Consider the following 19,488-nt stretch of genomic DNA (forward strand, 5'->3'; position numbering starts at 1 on the left):
GCCCAGGGCGTGATCCTGGAGACCCGGGATCGAGTCCCGCATCGGGCTCCCTGCGTGGAGCCTGCTTCTCCCTCTGCTTGTGTCTCTGTCTCTGTCCCTCTCTCTCTCTCTCTGTGTGTCTCTCATGAATAAATCTAAAAAAAAAAACAACGATGATGATTATTTTTTTTGACAATGATGATTATTAATATCACTATTAAGCTCTCCCTCTGGACCAGGCTCCAGGCTGAGTACCTCACATGGAGGATCTACCTCAATCTCCTCACGCTAATGGGATTCTGCTATTGCACCCATTTTACAGATGGGGAAATCGAGTCACGGCCTGCTTGAGCTCACACAAGTAGCGGTGATGGGGGGGGATTTCAAGTCAGATCCACCTGACCCCCAGAGTCCAAGAGCTCAAGCCCTTGCCTCACCACCCCCCACTGCCCCGTGACGCGGTCTGCATACCCCCAGGCACATTCTGAAACACATTTCCCTTCACAGAGCAGGAGGGATAGGCTGCTTTTCAAGTGCGGGACACCATCGCCATCAAAGTCACTTGCAGGGCCTGCTGCACACTCTCCAGGCTCCTGCGCCAAATCCCCACCTTCTGCAGGGGAGGAGGACTTTCAGACCCTGGAGCCAGACACCAACCAGCCCGGGGCGGTGGGCTAGGGGACACGAGAGGCTGGTTTTGCCAGATGCCAGCCGTGGAGGATGTGGAGGACGGGTCTCCGGCAGGAGGCCTTCAGGGCATAAGGGAGCTTTCAAGGCTCCACCCAACCTCTGATTTATTTTTTTTTAATATTTTTAAAGATTTTATTTATTTATTCATGAGAGACAGAGAGAGAGAGAGGCAGAGACACAGGCAGAGGGAGAAGCAGGTTCCCTGCGGGGAGCCCGATGTGGGACTCCATCCCGGGTCTCCAGGATCACGCCCTGGGCTGAAGGCAGACACCCAACCACTGAGTCACCCAGGCGTCCCCCAACCTCTGATTTAGACTCAGAGCCGTCTCTGCTTTAAGTTCTCCTCCATCCCCAGGTGGTTCCGATGTCCACTCCTCTTTAAGACTTTCTGCCCTGCAGGCTGTGTTGCGTGGAGTGCTCCTTCCTCATCATCACATTTCACGGCCAGGGGCCTTGGTATCACCTCCTCTTCCAAGATGCCTTCCTCGGTTTATCAGTCCTAAGGCCAAGTGCCTTTTCTAGACTCCTTCCTCCGTACCTGAGCATGTGAGAACCTCAAAACCAACACTCCACAAACGGAACTCATCCTTGTCGTGGGCGACTCCTCCTCCTTGGGTTTTCTCTCTTAATAAACGAACTCTCCGTCCCTCCAAACGCCAGAAAAGGAAGGTACCGCTGATCACGGGTTCAGGCCGCTGGGCTGTGCAGCCAGGCTCCTGGGTTTGCCCCACTCCCAGCTGTGTGACTGGTTAAGCCAGTACCTAACCCCTCTGGGCCTGTTTCCTAACCTGTAGGACGGGGCGACGGTCCTCCTGCAATCCTAGGGGTGTCGTTAGGCGTCCGTGAGATGATACACATAGAATGCTTAGAGCAGCAGTCAGCACACCGCGTGTGCTCAATCAATGTTCACTATTGTCATCCTTGATGCGTCCCTCCCCCACCCCTTGTACGCAATCCATCCCCGAGCCCTGTCAGCCTGTCTCCTAAATATCAAATCCATCCCCTTTTCCGCATCTCCGCGGCCACCCGCTGAGCGCAGGTCGCTGTCATCTCCATCCAGAGCAGCTACACCTGCCTCCTCATTAGCCTCCCTGCCTCTTGCTCCCCGCCTTCCATCTACTCTCCACACAGCAGCAGCGCGGTGATCTTCCAGAAACATGCACGGAACCGTGGCATCGTGTCCCTTTGCTGCTTAAAACCTCAGTGGCTCCCCATCTACCCCCAGGCTCTTGCGATGCCATCCTGCCTCCCGAACCCCTCTCTCCACCCGCATCCATCTTCTCCTGACTCCTTCCTGCTCATCATCAAAGCTCATAGGAGCCTGGTTCCCAGGTCAGGTCCCTGGGTCGGTGCCCCCCTCCCCCCAGCGTATCCCGGGTGGCGTCCCCCGTCACGGCACCCAGCACGTCTCTGCTCCCGTCTGCCTTCCAGGCCCGACCGCAAGCACGCCGCCGCTCAGCACAAAGTGGACAATTGGCAGAAGCGACTGCGGTCTTCGTCATCACCCCATCCCCGTCATCATCCTCTCTGTCTGGTCGGTGGCTGCCCCGACACGGCCGCGGGCTTCTGTTGAAAGCTGCCGCCGAGGGCTGCCCACAAGCATCAGGCTGGCGTCGGCTTTTAGCTTCTCTGCGACCCACTGTGCTAAACCCAGGGGCCAGCTGAGGCTTTCAGAGCATCTGTGCGTGGTCTCTCCTCCCTTCCCCACCTGCTGCCTGAGCCTGAGCAGATCTCGGAGACCCCCCCCCCAAGGCAAAAAAAAGCCTCTGCCAGAGTAGCAGGCTCCCCCACCCTAAATGGCCCTGGGGGACAGCGACTGAGTCATCCCTCTGCTCCCCAAACCCCCACCCCGGCCCCAAGAGCCCACCTGCCCTGCATAAGGTGCTCTATGTTCCCAGGAAACAGCCTCCTAGCCTCCCTAGTGAAGGCTTCTTCTGCATTTTTGTCGTTCGTCACTGGCTTTGCCTTCCGGGCTCCTACATGCAGGGTGAACAGTGACCGGGAAACTCCCTTTCTGGCCCGACCGGGCCGATTCTTGGTTGCCACCCCTGCCCAGCCAGCATTTAGGTTGGTGCTACCCATGCACCCACAGTCCAGGAGACGATAGAAGACTTTTGGGAACTCAACACTTAATTCAGCATTCTTTTTCCTCTTCTTCTTTGAAAGAGAGAGAGAATGAACAAGCCAATTTTACATGGGGCGATTTTTTTGCACCTGTAGGTGCAAAACGTAGCCTGGAAAACTCCACCATCCCTGGCATCGTGGTAGGAAAAGGAAAGCTGCCCCTCTCTGCCTTGAAACCCCGATCATAGCATGGAATCCACCAAAGAAAAGCAGGAGAAATCCCAAACATTCAAAAACCTAGCCTCACATTAGCCCCCGAACACATTAAAAAAAAAAAAAAAAAAAAAAAAAAGGAAGAAAGAAAGAAACCGGAGAGGAGGGTCTTTCATTTTTTTTTAAAGATTTTATTTATTTATGAGAGACACAGAGAGAGAGGCACAGACGCAGGCAGAGGGAGGGAGGAGCAGGCTCCACGCAGGGAGCCCAACGTGGGACTCGATCCCAGGACTCCAGGATCACACCCTGGGCTGAAGGCAGGCTCTAAACCGCTGAGCCACCCAGGCATCCCGAGGAGAGTCTTTCATATGCTCCTGAATGTTTTAAAAATTTCTCGGACAACCCTTCCATTCTCAGAGGATGCGGCAAGACCTGTCTGCTCCGAGAGGGCCCCAGGGAAAATCACTTCCCTCTCCCGGGCTGGAGCCAAAGGCTGTCTCCCTCCAGGGAAGGGGGTGGCTCCGTCAGCCTCAGACAAGCTAGAAAGCAGCCCTTCAAAACAGCGTATGCTCCAGATGACCCTGCAATCCCACTCCTGGTTATAGATCCCAAGGAATTGAAAGCGACATCTCGGAGACATATTTGCACACTGGATTCACAGCAGCGTTATTCACAGCAGCTGAGAAGTGAGAGCACCCCAGGTGTCCATCCATCGACTCATGAATGGATAAACAAAATGCGATGTATACATATACAATGGGACACTATTTGGCCCTACAAAGGAAGGGGATTCTGATACCTGCTATTGTGTGGAAGATACCCCGTCCCCCCTCAAGACATTCTGCGGAAGGAAATAAGCCAGTCACCCAGCATCCAAAAGCTGTGTGAGTCCACTTCTCCGAGGTACCTAGATAGTTAAATTCCTAAGGACAAAAGTGGAAAGGTTGTGGCCAAGGGTTGGGGGAGGGAGAAATGGGGAGTCATTAATGGGTGTCAAGCTTCAGTTCTGTAAGATGAAAGCATCCTGGAGATCTGTTGCACAACACGAGCACACTTAAGGCTACCGAGATGTACGCTTAGAAAGAGCTAAGATGGTAAACCTCATGTTACGTGTGGGGTTTTTTTTAATCATAATTAAAAATAAAAAGGTGGGGATCCCTGGGTGGTGCAGCGGTTTGGCGCCTGCCTTTGGCCCAGGGCGCGATCCTGGAGACCCGGGATCGAATCCCACATCGGGCTCCCGGTGCATGGAGCCTGCTTCTCCCTCTGCCTGTTCTCTGCCTCTCTCTCTCTCTCTCTCTCTCTGTGACTATCATAAGTAAATAAAAATTCAAAAAAAATTAAAAATAAATAAATAAATAAATAAATAAATAAATAAATAAATAAATAAAAAGGTGGGATCCCTGGGTGGCCCAGCGGTTTAGCGCCTGCCTTTGGCCCAGGGCGCGATACTGGCGTTCTTGGGATTGAGTCCCACGTCAGGCTCCTGGCATGGAACCTGCTTCTCCCTCCTCCTGTGTCTCTGCCTTTCTGTTAATGCCCACAAATATAAAGCTGAAAGCAAAAGAGGCCCTTCATTCCCACAGCCTGGCGATCCACTTTTGAACACTTCCAAAAAAACGAGTAATTTGCGCAAGTGGTTAGAATTGCTACACGTTATAGAAAAGCAAGATTTGAAAAAAGAAAAAAGAAAAGAAAAGGAAAGCAAGATTTGTATCTACTTTTTAAAATTTTGCACAGATCTTCTCATACCACTCTGGGTCTTGCTTTCCTGCCTTAATAATATACCTTGGAGATCTTCCGAAACCAGCACATCTAGCTACCATGTTCTTTTCCGCAGTCCACAGACCTGGGAAGAGGATCCACGGCTCAGCCTCTGTTCTAGGTCAGGCGCTATTCCGAGCGATTCACCTGCGCCCACTCATCTAATTTTCCCAAATGTTCTAAAATAGGTCTTATTATAACCCCCATTTTATACAGTAAGAACCAGGCCCGGAGAGGTTATGTGACTTGCTCAGGTTCACGTATGTCACTGGGAAGTGATAGAGGATGGATTGAAAGCCGGGGGATCAGGCTCCGGAGCTTACGCTCTCGGTCACTCTGCTGCCCTGAACCAGGTGGGATTTTCGTGGACAAATGAGCTGTGCTTTACTACCAGTTCCCTGTCTGTGGTGTTCTGGTTTTTTCCCTCTTTTACTATTACAAATAATGCTGCATAACTATTTCTGTGTGTGTGTGTGTGTGTGTGTGTGTGTGTGTGTCTTGAACACAAATACAGGAATGAGTCTAGAGGGTAAATTCCTAGCCATGGCATGGACGGGTGGAGAGGGGCGTGCGTTGAAAATTCTGATGTGATCACCAAATTGCCCTCCAAAGACGTAGCATCACGTACACTCTCATCACTAATGGATGACGGGCTGATGAGCATCTCTTTTGAAGCACGCATCTCTCCCTTTACAAGCTCTTCTCACACTTCGCCAGTACGCTGGACACCTTGACCAGCTCCTTCAGGAGATCGGAGACCTGGACCTGGCCCAGGTTTTGGCCCACCCCAAAACCAGGACGATGGAGAAACCATATGAACCACAGTGCAGTGACTTGCGGTCACTGAACGCCGAAGCACCTGCTGTTGTCTGGCTTTCCCAGGGGGGACAGCTGCCTTCCTCAGGGTGACCTCTTCCCAAGAGGATCCCCAGGGTGCAGGGGATGAGAGGAGACCTGCTCTCCCATCAACTTGCTGTGGGCCCTTGGTCAAGTGCCCCTTCCCCTGGGACTCGGTCTTCCCATCCACAAAATGAGAAGGTGGTACCCAGCGCCCTGTGACGCCCTCTCCGGCCCCACCATTCTGTGATTCCGTGGCTCTCGGTATGGGCAGGGGTTTTCCATAGACTCCTTCCAGCCTCAGGTATGTCCACGAAGCACGGCAAAATACAGGGAGGCTGAAGCTGGATTGCCTGGGTGCAAAGCCCGGCTCAGGGTCCTATTGGCTGTGTGTCCTCAAGCAGATTCCCTAAGTTCTCTGACCCTCGGGGCCTTCACCTGAAGGTGGGAATAAAAGAGTTATATGTTAGAATTCTCGTGAGAAAAGAGATAAAGCATGCAAAGTGTCTGGCATTAGCAAAGACTCAGCAAATGCAAGCTCTGAATTCCTACCGCTGCCTTTACTATGTCCACACCACTGGCACCCGGAGCAAAGCAGATGCTCGGAAGGGCTCCTTCTCCCGGATGCCAGCTGCCTGGCCAGTCTTTCCACGGGTCACTTCCTTGGGCACCTCATGCCTTGAAATCTGCCTGAAAGCGAAGCTTCCATGTTGTGTGCCCCACGTGGCTCGGAGAGGTGGGGAGACACGTTTGTAGTTGCAACTAACATTGATAAAAGGTTTGGGGGTCCACCGGGGAGAGGATGCTCCAGGCTGTAAAGAGGCGGGCCCACGGTTCCCCGAATGGAGGTCTTCAGGGCCCTGGGAGCACTGTTGGGGGAGTGGTGGTGGGGCGGGGCGGGGGGGCACTGCAAGGAGCGCCTTGCTCTGCTTTGATGCAAAAGCAGGTGTTGGGAGGAGAGCTACCGACCTGGGGTCAGAGGCTAGGTCTGACACCTGGTAGATGGGTGTCCCCTGGGACTCAGTGTCTTCATCTCAAAAATGGGGATAATGTTGCTTTGTCAGCTGTAGTAGTGAAGAGCATATGAAAGAGTGTGGCACGTAGTAGGTGCTCAGTAACTGCTAGGGTACCTTCCTCCCCTCTGAGCTCAGGCAGTCCCATGAGCGAGTCCTGGCGTGAGCACCGTAAGGAGTCAGTGGGGAACAGCAGATGCAGCCCCCCGCTCCGGGGAGCTCCCAGTCTAAGAGGGGGTGCCAAGCCCCCCCCTTGGTGAGCTTCAAGCTTTTGGCCATCCAGGTGACACTCTTTTGTCCTCCCCCAAGAGGCACATGGGGCCCTGCTCCTCAGAGTATGGCCCATGGACCAGCAGCAAGTGCATCCCCCAGGACCTTGTTAGAAATGCAGAATCAAGTCCATCCCGGGCCTCTCGGATCAACATCTTACACTTTAACAAGATCTCAGGGGATTTGTGCGCACAGCCAAGTTTGAGCAGCACTGGTGTGGGCATCCATCCTCATCCTCACTCTCCCGGCTCAGCCCAGCGTTACCATGAGGGCTCCCCTTTCCTGGGTCAGGAAGGCAGTGATGAGTGGAAAGGGTGCAGCCCCGTCGGACCCACAGAGGAAGTAGGAGGTGCTCCCAGAGGGGCACACCTGCTGGGATGGATGGCCCCAACCCCAACCCCTGCCCCTGGATCCAGGAGGGCAGGCAGGGACGGGGGACCACGTCGCCACCCAGCAAGCAACCCTAGAGCTCGGGCCAGCAGGACGGAGCCTCCGCCTCCCCTAGGTGACGGGCCCCTAAGCGTCCTCCTACTCCCTTGTCTTCTGCATCTGAGGGAGCGAGCTGGGGAGACTGAGGCAGCTGGGGCCAGCTGGCTGGTAATGAGGCAGATCCAGCAAACAGCCGCCACAGAAGGCATATTAAAGACGCTTGATCCCACTTTAATAACCTGCCAGCCCGCGCGGCCAGACGCGGCTCAGAAGTTGTGGAACAAGAGGGCCATTTCTTATTATTTTTAATAAAGAGCTTTTCATAACCGACTTCGTTGGTGCTATTAACATGCCGTGTGTTTAATAAGACTACACGGTAACAAGGGGACTGTCTCGTTACTCACGTGCCGGAGAAGCAGGAGCAGCTGTGCACGCATCCGTGCTCACATGGCAGCGTGTGCCATGCACGTGGAGCCATACACATGCTTGCACGCCGGCTCTCCCAAACCCGCAAGCCCAGCCCACGTGCAGCCTCACCCACAGGCAGGCCCGTGCACATGGGAGCACATCCCTAGGCACACGCGGGCTCTCACACGCGGATGTGCGTGACACGGGTGCAAATACATGAACCTGAAATGGGTGCGCGTGGATCTGGTCTCACGAGCTGGACAAATGTACGCACACGTGTCAAGAAAACTGTCCTTGTGTGCGCACACAGGTGATTTTCCAACCCACGGCGTGGAGGGGGGTAAGGCACAGTTGAGAAATGTCTCCCGCAGACCCACAGGAGCATTGTCCCTGGAGCTCTGCAGAGTGGTAGGATGGGGGTGGGAGCACCGGGGCCCCTCCTGCTCTGTGCGTGTCAGGTAGGAAAAGATGAGTGAAGTGGCCCTCGGAGGATGTGGTCAGAAAGGAGAGACGCCAGCCAGGAGAGGGGAGGTAAGAGCCTTCCCAAAGTCTGCTGGCCTGGGCGGGGTTCCGTGCGTCAGCAAGGGAACTCGGGGGAGAGGGAGCCTGGGGGTGGGCAGGGGGGCTCGTGAATAGTCAGGAGGGGGGTCAGGAGGGGGCATGAGGATAGAGGTCCTGCCTCCCTGTTCCAGAGATGCCTCTTCCACTCTCCAGGGTGGGTTCTGGGGTCATGTCACTCTCACACACACGTAGGCAGGTGCACCCGGAATAAACCTAGTAGCAAACATCATGCAGCACCCACGATGTCCCGGGTGCTCCTCTAAGCCTTGTGCAGCTCTGAGCTCACTCAAGCCTCTCCACAGCCTCCTCAGAGGCCCCTGACCTCCTGGCTCTCTAGGCAAGGAAAAGGGGAGCAGTGATATGAGGGAAAGGGCGCCTGTAGCCTCAGCTGGGGAGTGTGTCCCACCCCCTCTAACAGCAGGGAGGGGAGAGCAGAGGCGGTGTGAGTCCAGGGCTGAGGATTGGGCTCCGAAGGAAAGAAAATGATGGGACGCCTGGGTGGCTCAGGGGTTGAGCGTCTGCCTTCGGCTCAGGGCGTGATCCCAGGATCCGGGATCGAGTCCTGCATTGGGCTCCCCACAGGGAGCCTGCTTCTCCCTCTGCCTGTGTCTCTGCCTCTCTCTCTGTGTTGCTCATGAATAAATAAATAAATATTAAAAAAGAAAGAAAGAAATGAAATGAGGAAAGACGAAAGGTGAGTACAGGGGACAGAGGACAGAGGGACGCGAGCCAGTGAGCACCCTGAGAACTACACCCTCCATGGCACTTGGTCCCTGGGTCAACCCAGGGAGGCGGCAAGGGAGGGCAGGAGGGTTGGGTGGCCTGGGAAGTTGGGCCGCGAGCCCCAAGTGACTTCGCGGAGCAGGTGTCCCACCCAGGTCTGCTGGTCGCCCCCGCGGGTGTACATTCGGGGCCTCCGCTCGGAGTGTGACCACACACCTCCTGGCCACTGGCCACTCCCTTCCTGTTCCTTTGTCGGCAGAACCGGAGAACAACAGGTCAGCATCTTCCTTGCAACATCCCCACGCTGGGCGACTGGTAACGAGACACCTGTCAGCCTTCTCATCCCCAGGCTTCCGCGCAGAATAGATGAGAGAAGCTCTTTGCAGAGTCGCGCTGAGCGGGAATAAAGAGGAGGAGAGGGCAGGAATGAGGGGAGGGAGTGAGGACGATGAATAAAACCATCGACGTTTGCAAAAGAACAGACGCAGCGTTTTTTTTTTGCCTTCTGATCTGTAAGCCTCTGGAAATTGGGGGTCTGCGGGGGTCCCTCTGTGCGGCTGTTTTAATTCTGGCCTCTCTGCTCCACGCAGCTTTCTGGAGCCATCATCGAACGGGCTCCCCAAAGGAGGCATCGATAGGCCCGGGAAAGACAAAACGGTGAATCCCTTGCCTTCTCCAGGGGCTGGGGGGAGGCGGCAGGTGGATGGGGAGCGATCGACATTTTAATAGCCGTAGTCAGCGTGGCACTGGGCATCCCGGGCCCAGACAAAGGCAGCGGGTCCCTCGCTCCCACCCCAGCCTGGCCTCCCCCTACTCAGAGTTGGCCTTGCCCCTGCTGGGCCCTCCAAAAGGTTAGAGGCTCCTGCCGCCAGGCTGAACTTGGGCCTTGAACTTTACAGGGGACATGGGAGGCTGCCAGGGGCTGTGTGTGCAGCGGATGGAGAGGGGAAGTGATTCGGGTGGGATGAGGTGCTGGGGGACAGTGGGAGGATCCCAGGGACAGGCCCACTAGCCAGCGGAGCACTGTGGTTATCGACTCCGCGTCAGGTGGCGCTGCGTCGGCCCCTGCGGCTTACACACTGACCTACTTTCCTCTCCCTCGTCTCCCCACTGCTCCCCACTGCAACCGCCAGCCCCCTTCCCTGGACTGAAACCACTAATGCTAATGGACGTCTCTCCGACGCAGCCCCAGGACCCCCTATTATTGCCCACTGGCCTGATCCGCATCCCTAACCAAGCTTGGCAGGCCCGGCAGGGCTCAGACAAAGGGAATGAAACAATGGTCAGAGACACGCTCTGCAAAGCAGCCGCACAAATGTGGGCAATTCTAATTACAGAGGGAAGGGGAGTACTGTGAATGCACATCACCGCCACGAGGGAGACCACACGGCAGCGAGCGCATCATCCGCGCCAGGTATGCAGTTCAGCAGTTTGCACAGGAGATTGTATTTAGTCTAGACAATGACCCTGAGAGGTAGGCATTATGATCTTCCTGGCACAGAGGGGGAAACTGAGTCTCAGAGAGGCTCGTGTGGCTTGCTCGCCATGGCACACGGTAAGTGGCTGCGCCTGGGCTGGAGCCCTGGCTACCTGAGTCCCAGGTGCTCGCTTCTCTACCTTCCCTACTCATTGGGGGTGTGGGATGCATCGTATCCCCCCTTCTAGTCTCCTTCCCTGTTCCCTGCAGATGCTCTCTCTGCCGATCATCTGTCCTCAGACTCACACCAGCTCAGTGACCTCCAAGTGTCCCCAAACTTACTGTCACTTTCTGCAATGCTACTTCTCCCAGAAGCTCTAGAAAGTCTCTCTGTAGGGCATTGGTAGATGGTTAACGATGCTGACCTTGTCTCAGCAGGACCCCAGTCAGGGTGACTGCAGGGCCGGCACCCACGGAGCCCACCAGGAACATTGAGGGTGGCTTTATAAGCTCAGCTGGATACTCACCCACGTAGCACTTGCAGGGGTTGGGAGCAGGGAGAGGACAGCCTCATGTTCTGGGTTTTTGAGACCAGCAGGAAAAAGGCCCCAGAAAGTGGAGGTGAGCCCCTACAGGATGGGGCGCCTCATTTCTTGCTCTGCTGCCAGCACATGGCTTGGAAGGCGGGTACCTCTCCCGCCCCCAGCTACGCATGGAATCAACCTCCCTCATCCATCTCCGGAGGATGAGGGGCAACAATGAGAGGTGGCAAGTGGCAGGAGAGACCCAGAGCCCATACTGGGAATCAGACAGGAGTTCAACCCCTATCACATATCCTATCACATATCAGTGGTAGGATTTTCCCAAACTGGGCCCATTTGGGCCTGAGTTTTCCCACCCGTAAAAATGAGGACAATCAGGCTCACTTCACAGCTATTGTGAAGACTAAAGACTGAAGATGCCCGGTCATGCATATATGTGGAGGAGCATTAGGGTCAAGCCAGGGCCGCTAACATGGCCTTCTGGAATCCCTATCCATCTTTGGAGAACAGAACTGGGAAGAAGAGGGGGATATTTGGGGGCGCTAACAATAGGGTGGACCGCCAGGGGGTCCCGAGCCGTGGGCAGTCAGTGGGCAGAGGCTGGCTGACTCCTTCACGGGCAGGGAGGGGAGCAGGATGGCTTCCCAAATAGGGGTGTGCTCGTCCACTCGGGCTGCCGTAACACAGTCTCACAGCCTGAGTGGCTTAAAGGACAGAGATTTTTTTTTCATGTGATTCTGGAGCTTGGAAGTCTGAGATCAAGCTGTAAGCAGGGTTGGCTTCTTCGGAGGCCTCTCCCCTTGACTGATAGATGGCCATCTTCTTCCCGTGTCCTCACATGGTCTTCCATCTGTGCAGGTCTGTGTCCAAATTTCCTCTTCCTATAAGGACACTGGTTGTATTGGATTAGAGCCCACGCCGATGATCTCATTTTCACTTTATTGCCTCTTTGAAGACCCTTATCTTCAAGTACAGTCACATCCTGAGGCACCGAGTAGTTAGGATTTCAACATATGAATTTGGTGGTGGGAGGAACACAATTTAACCCGTAATAAGGGGGCTCAGGGAATAGGTGGGAGACGAGGCTAGAGGGACAAGTAGGGTCAACTCCTGCCAGGGCTTCACGTAGAAGGGACACATCTGGACAACATCTGGAGACACAGGTGAGGGTGGGTGGATGTGACTGGGTGATGGGGCTGTAAAAGACCCTCCCCCATGCTTCTCTAGGCAGATTACTCCACTGGGATAAAAGGCTCCTCTGGGTGCCCACTTTGCAGTTGAAAAAAAAAATTGAAGTTGGTGATGATGCTAAAGCACCACCATGCATGCAATTCTATGCATTTGCTTTGGCCTGGGATGCATGGGCGGTTTGCTTTTAACTGTAACACACGCACATCTGGAAATCCAGTAGACTTAACCGAACGCTGTAAAATGAACCAAACCCCCTCTAACAGACTAAATTGATAAATGGTGATGTTACACGAGAAGGCATCGCTAATTACAAGCCAGAGAGAGCAGCCCCTGAAACCCGTAGCTCTCTCAAGCCCACCCTGCTGATTCGCTGATAACAGGGCATCCTTCCCTTGACACACTCTGCAGGGGCACACGCACAGTAGGGGCTGTGTGATGCTGTCGAGTGTGTGAGGCACCCACGTCTCTTAAAAGAAAGACGACGCTCAGCTCTGAGTTGGTGGTCACTGTTCACAACTCACTGAGTCGGTTAGTAATAAATGGATCTTAGTGTGATGTTAAAACAAAAGCTCGCAATCCAGAGCCATTTGCCTGGGAGAAGAGAAGAAAGGATCTGCATTACGAGCTTGTTCGTGGCCACCAAGTGACCCTCATGAGGCCCTAGGGAGCTGCAAATAGTACCGTGAAAATCCCCGTGGTACAGAAATGTCTCAGAGCCACCACACCTGGCCCACACCCTGGACAAGAACAAGATACAGGTCCTGATACAAACAGAACATATTTAAGTGTATTAAACATATCCTCAGTGAGAGGTGTGCGCTTTTTCCAAATCCGTATTTAAAATCTCAAAGAAATTTAATGGCAACCTTCAACAATTCGTACGCCAGCACAAAAAGTTCTGGACAGGGAGACAGAAGGCCAAGTACCATTTATCTGCCCCGTCCCAGCTCAGCCACAAATCAGCTGTAGAGATTTATTGATCTTACCTATAAATGTGCTCATTTAAGCAAAGTGTGGCTATGATTCCTTAAGATCTGTGCTCCTATGGAAAATCGTCTTTTCCCGTTCATTTCCTATATTAATGATCTTCCACAATGTAACAAATTATCCTTAAGGCTTAGAAGAGCACACTTTATATCATAGGTTCTCTGGGTCAGGAATCCAAGGATCCTCTGGCCAAGGATGTCACTGGGGCTGTGGTGTCATCCTAAGGCTCAGCTGGGGATGGATCTGTGTCTGGGCTCATGCCGGTGGTCACTGGCATGATTCAGTTTCTCCAGGCTTTTGAACCAAGGACTTCAGCTGCTCATGAGCTGTTATTCCAGCCTCTCCCAGCCCAGTTCTTTGCCATGTGGGCCTCTCCATAGGGCAGCTCACAAGGTGGCAGCTGCCTTCATCAGAATGAGCAGGGTAGGGGCCAGGGAGAGCGCCAGCAAGTCAGAAGTCACAGTCTTTTGAACCTAATCTCAGAAGTGACATCCCATTACTGTTGCCTGTTCAGTTCATTGGACGCCAGTCAGTAGGCTCTACCCAGCCTCAACAGGAGGGGCTTACATGGGGGGTGTGAAGGCAAGAGATGGGGGTCACTGGGAACTACCTTCCCTCTCCACCATTCTAGGGTATCTGAGACCACAGTTCCCCTCCCAGACTTTTATGAGATGCTCCATTAAATAGGGATTGAGGTGCACCTGGGTGGTGCAGTCGGTTAAGCCTCTGTCTCTTGGTTTTGGTTCAGGTCATGATGTCAGGGTGGTGAGAGGGAGCCCTGTGTGTCTGGCTCTGGTCTCAGCAGGGAGTACGCTTGATTCTCTCTCTCCCTCTACCCCTCCTGCTCGTACTCTTTCTCTCTCTCAAATAAATAAATAAATCTTGCCCTTCTCCCTCCTCTTCTGTATCCTCCTCAAATAAATAAATACAATCCTAAAAAAAAAAAAGTTTGAGGAGTAGGAGTGGTGACTTAGAAGAAGATGGTGTTGGTGCACCGGGAGTACGATAAAGGGGAACAGTGACACCAGATGTGGCCTTGTTACCGTCTATGGGGGTTGCTCTAGCCAATTGCCCTGTGGAAGCTTCATCTTAATACTTTGCAAAGGACTTGGGAGAAAAGGTGGGATCCAAGGCACGTGAGATTTGAATCTTCCTCGTGCTCCATAAGACCTTTTGCCGCCCCCGTGCCCCCCGTCCTCTAACTCCAAGTGTCGGGGGTGCTGGAGGCTGATGTGACCACCGGAGCGAAGCGTGGTATTTAACAGTTCTCTTGAGCTCGATGGATATGATCACCTTCCGGAAGAGAAAAAAACAAAAAGCCAAACCCTCTTTAAGAAGGTTAATGGAGAATTATCTCCATTCCACGGGAATATCGCTTTCTTGCTGTGGGGAGTGAAGGAAAATCTAGATGCTTTGTGAAATGTGGAAGGACAAGATGGTACCCGTCTCAAGGTCTCGCCTCCCACCTTGCCTTGGCCAAGCGCAGGAAGGAGTCGGGACCTTGGAGCGTAGAAAGCAGCACGCCGTGGGGTGCCCGAGTGCTACTTGGCAAATGCAGATGTTTAGCTGCGGGTTAAACTCTGTTGTGTGGTCTGGTTTCACAAATGGGGTTTCACCCCCTCTAGTGCCCCAACTGGCAGGGCAAAGGCAGGCCAGGGCTGGAGCTGCTGAGGTACTGGGGGAGGGGGTGCCATGTATGGAGACCCTCAGTGTCAGAAGTGCGGCAGGACCCCAGTCCTGGCCCTGGGGTAGACTAATTGGTCCCGTGATTGCTGTTCAGTGTCAGCGTCTCCACGGGCACCCCGTGTCTGTTTTCGCTTACCACTGTGTTTGCAGTGCTCCCCACGGGCTCTGGCACTTATTGGTGGGATGAATGAATGAGTAAGTCATTGACTCAATCAATAAACTCTCCACTGGGTGAGATCCCATTTATCTGTCAAGACCCAGCTCAAAGGCTCTTCCTCTCTGAAACGTTTTGCCTATTGCCCAGCCAGCAAGTGGCCACATCTTGGTTTGCCATCACGCCTCGAATCCCCCATCCCAACCCCCTCTCCCACCTTGTGCCCTTTGACCTGCTGTAGGATGGTTCTTAGGAGCTTGGGTTCTGCTGGCTTCGTGTCCTTGCTCCATCTCATGAGCTCTGGCGAATTAGCTGAACCTCTCTGTACCTCAGTTTCCCTACCTGTAAATTGGAGCCAATAATGGTCGTGTTGTAAAGATTAAAGACACGAAGACATGAGAAGCACTTAGGATGATGCCAGACACATAGTCGGTGCTCAACAAATGCTGGCTACTCCCTGCATTCACTCACTTACCACCCTGCGCTGTAATTATCTACCTACTGGGGATTGTGGACTTCTCAAGACCAGGACTTTGAGTGTCCCGTCTCCCGGCACATGGCGAGCTGTATATCCTCCCTCACTCAGTGGGCCATCTTCCCTCGGGGGGATAGAGCACAGCCTTGAACTCTAAGACCAGCCTGTGACCTCCTACCTCCCCGCCGCCTTTCTCCAACACCCTGACATGATACAGACCCCTTTCTTGGTCCCTGGAGGTGTGCGGAGGGCTCTAGGCCCCCCGTTCCTCCCTCCCAGCCCCTCATTAATCTTGATTAGGAAGTCCTTGCACTGGAGTTAATTTTCTCGTAGATGCGTATCAGTCATGTAGCAGGGAACCTCTCCCGAGCTAATGAGGAATCATAGTCTTGCCATGTTATTACTTAGGTAATTAGTACACAGGCTTCTTTGGTGGCGGTGGGTGGGGAGAAGGTCGGGGAAGTTATCGGGGAAAAAGGGAGAAAGTTGGAGTCTCCCGGGGACTGGGTGTGGGTGGCGAGTCTCCCAGGAGGTGGGGGAACCACGAGACTCCCAGCCTCTCCTGGAGGTCGGGCCAGGGCATAGAGGGTGTCCCCACCTTGAGCTCAGTGCCCCGTGGGGCGTGCCCCCCACAGCATCCTCACCCCACCCTGCCCAGGTTGTGAGAGCCTCTGGTGTGCAGATCCGATGTCCCCGGGGGGACTGCAGAGGCCAGCTGGGGGGAACCTGAGGGCCCAGAGTGGACAGGAGGACTGCGAAGCCTGCGGGCCAGGAGACTAAGCCAGAGCAGAGGCGAGGCTCTCAGGGCAGCATCTGGCTGCCTTGTCTGGGCGTTTTGTTCTTCTGCTCAAGATTCAAATTCTGAAGAGGGGCCGGGCTCCTTGCCTGCGCCCCTCCGTTGAGTGGAAGTCGGCTGGTTGTGCCTGTCACGGAGGGGAGGATCGGGCCCTGGTAGGTAGGAAAAGTTACTCTAGCAGACAGGGAAAAGGCTCTCTCTGCCTCTCTGGCGAGCAAGTTTTCTCCTTTATTTTTTTAAAGGTTTCATTTATTTATTTGAGAGAGAGAGAGAGAGAGGAGGGAGGGAGGGAGGAGGGAGGGAGCGAGCATGAGTGGGTGGAAGGGGCAGAGGGAGAGGGAGAAGCAGACTCCCCACTGAGCAGGGAGCCCAAGGTGGGGCTTAATCCTGGGACCCTGGGGTCATGACCGGCTGAAAGCACATGCTTAACTGAGCCCCCCAGGCGCCCCTCAAAGTGTCTTCTCTATTCAACAAAGACGGATTAGGTGCCCACTGGGTGCTGGCATCATGGGTTATGCGTGAGGGGCCTAGCGGGGAGGTCAGAGAGACCCCCATGTGTCTCCCAGGCATGGCTCACTCTGGAGGGCACGCTGGTCACGCGGTCCCACTAGGGACGGCAAGAGGCCTGCAGTGTGGGGCTTGTGACATCCAGGACCCTTTCCAAAACCAGTGGGGTTGGGACCCAAAAGCCACGCAGAACGGTAGGGCAGACAGGTCTTGGCTACCGGCCCCCTGATGTGGCAGTTACGTCTCTGGGCCTCCGCCTCCCCCGCTGCGGACGGGCTGTGTGACGATCGAGTAGGGCGATGCGTGGAGTGGTTAACAGAGGCCAGGCACGTTGTGGGTCCCCGGGCCTGGCAGGACCCAGAGTGCATCCGAAGAGTAAATTTGAGGCCACATCAGGAAACAATGCCGAAGATCAGGCTTCAAGGAGTGAACACAACGAAAGCCTAGCAGGCTCGGCCAGAGGTAGGATGGGGTAGGACAGTTCCGGAAGGTCCTTCTGGCTGGAGGGCCGGGGGCACTGGCTGGCTTCAAGGTGAGTGCATCCTTCTGGCTAGATGGCAGCCTCCTCAAGGTGGAGAGCGGGCCTCCTCCCTCAGACGAGATGCTCTTGGGGGAGGGGTTGGGCCTCCCTCGTCCGGACGGTGTGCAACAGCACAGACCCTGGAGCCAACTGCTTCTGGTTGAATCCTTTTCCTTTTCTTTCCTCTTCTTATTTATTTATTTGAGAGAGAGTGAGAGTGCATGAGTGACAGCGGGGAGCAGCAGAGAGACAGGGAGAGAGGGAATCCTAAACAGGCTCCGTGCTCAGCGTGGAGCTCGTGCAGGGCTCGATCCCAGGACCCCGAGATCATGGCCTGAGCAGAAATCAAGAGCCGGACGCTCAACAGACTGAGCCACCCGGGGATCCCGTGGAATCCTTTTTCTGATGCCTCTTAGCTGTGTGGCCTCGGGTAAGTTACTTGGCCTCTCTGAGCTTCAGTTTCCATGTCTGCAGAATGAGGATAAGAGTAGCACCTACACCATAGAATGCGTACACGTGAAGGCCACAGTAAGGGTCTAATAAGTGCTCGCTAGGTATCAGTTATGAGCTCCTGCGTTGCAAACTACCCCAGAAACAGCAACGTCTACTGCTTCAGAAGAACCAGGGGTCAGGGGTGCAGGGGTGGCTCAGTGGGGTCCTCTGGGGTTGCAATCTGTGGAGGGCTTGTGAGGCTTCACCGGAGGCAAAGCCTGAGGCCTCTCCCGAGGTCACTCTCCCACCGTGGCCGGCAGGGTTGGGGGGTTGGGTCCTCCAAGAGCCCCCGAGGAGCTGCCCTGGTGCTGGTGGCCCCCCCTCAGCTCCTCACCTGGGGTGGGGGTCCCTCCTCACCTGGGGGACAGGGGGGGCCGCTCCACAGGGCAGCCTCATCACAGCCAGCAAGGCAGGGGCCAGAGGGGCGCCGGCAGATTACGAGTCAGTCTTTCGGGGCTGATCTCAGAAGGGCCGCCCTGTCACTGTGGCCTGTGGGGTCCACCCGGAGCCGGGCAGTCTCGCACCCGGGCAGTCACCGTCGGGGTGGGCACGTCGGCAGGTTGGCAGTCACCCCCAGATGGGGCGCGGCCTGTGGGAAAGGGCCAGGCAGGGGCCCAATCCTGGTCTCTTCCTTTGCTGCTGCATCCCAGCACAAGCTTCGTCCCCCGTATCAGAGCAGGGGGCTCCCTGGAACCAGGGGCTCCCCTCTGTCCTCCCAGACGGGAGTGTGGGACCCAGAGCCCAGAAGAATCCCCGCAGGAGAGCCTCCCCCATGCGGAGGAGCCTCTGGTTGTGGGGCAGGGTCTCGCTCTGACCTCCCATTCTGAGGGAAGACAAATTCCATCCAGGAGGAGATGTGCGAAAATTGGATTTGCTGCCAGGGTCAAGCTCTATCCCAGCTGTCACCTGCTTCTGAAACAGAGAGTGTGTCTCCAAGTGACACCTCTCAGTCGGGCCCTCCCCGCTGGGCTGAGAGCCCCGGTTCCCCCCGCTGGCTCGTCGGGTCCCCAGCCTGGCCTGGCCCCCTTGTCCCCCAGGGCCCTGCGGCGGCCCCCTCCCTCCCACGGTGCACACAGCAGCCAGAGAGGAATTTCCAAAAATGCAAATCAGATCACGCCTCTCGGAGCCCCGTGCCCTGCCCCCACCGAGCCCCCATCTCTTTTCCTCTGAAATAAAATCCCTACACCTACTGTCCCTGGCCTGGCCCGAACCTTCCAGAGCTCATTTCCTAAAACTCACCCCCGTCACCATTGGCTGGTTCCTGGAACGGGCAAGGAGCTCTTCCTCCCTCCAGGCTTTCCTCCGGCTCAACCCTCTGCTTTTCTGCGACGCCGGCTCCTTGTGATGCTTCTTAAGCAGCTTAATCGCCACCTCTTCAAGGAAGCCTTCCCGGACTGCACTGCCCGCCCATGATCACAGCCGGCATCCTCTTGTTTCTATACATCCTGGTACAGATGACAACCTGTTATCATTTTTTGCTTAGTTGCCAGCCGGTTCATTGTGCATTTTCCCCACCGCATCAGCTCCAGGACGGCCGAGAGGGTGCCCGATGGGTCAGGGCTTCATCCCCTGGGCCCGGCATGCCTTGGGATAAAGGAACTCTTCCAGCTGGAGGATGGCGACACCACCTCAACCTCCATCTCTGCCTGCAGGTGTGCCCTTGCCAGTCCGCCCCGCACACGGCCGCCGCCGGATGAATCGAGGGGAAGCTGAATCTGAGCACACCACGATCGTGTCGGTCGCCCTGGCCGCCCACAGTGCCCAGGA

The sequence above is a fragment of the Nyctereutes procyonoides genome, unplaced genomic scaffold (genome assembly GCF_905146905.1).
Source record: "Nyctereutes procyonoides isolate TBG_1078 unplaced genomic scaffold, NYPRO_anot_genome, whole genome shotgun sequence".
Classification (NCBI taxonomy): Eukaryota; Metazoa; Chordata; class Mammalia; order Carnivora; family Canidae; genus Nyctereutes; species Nyctereutes procyonoides.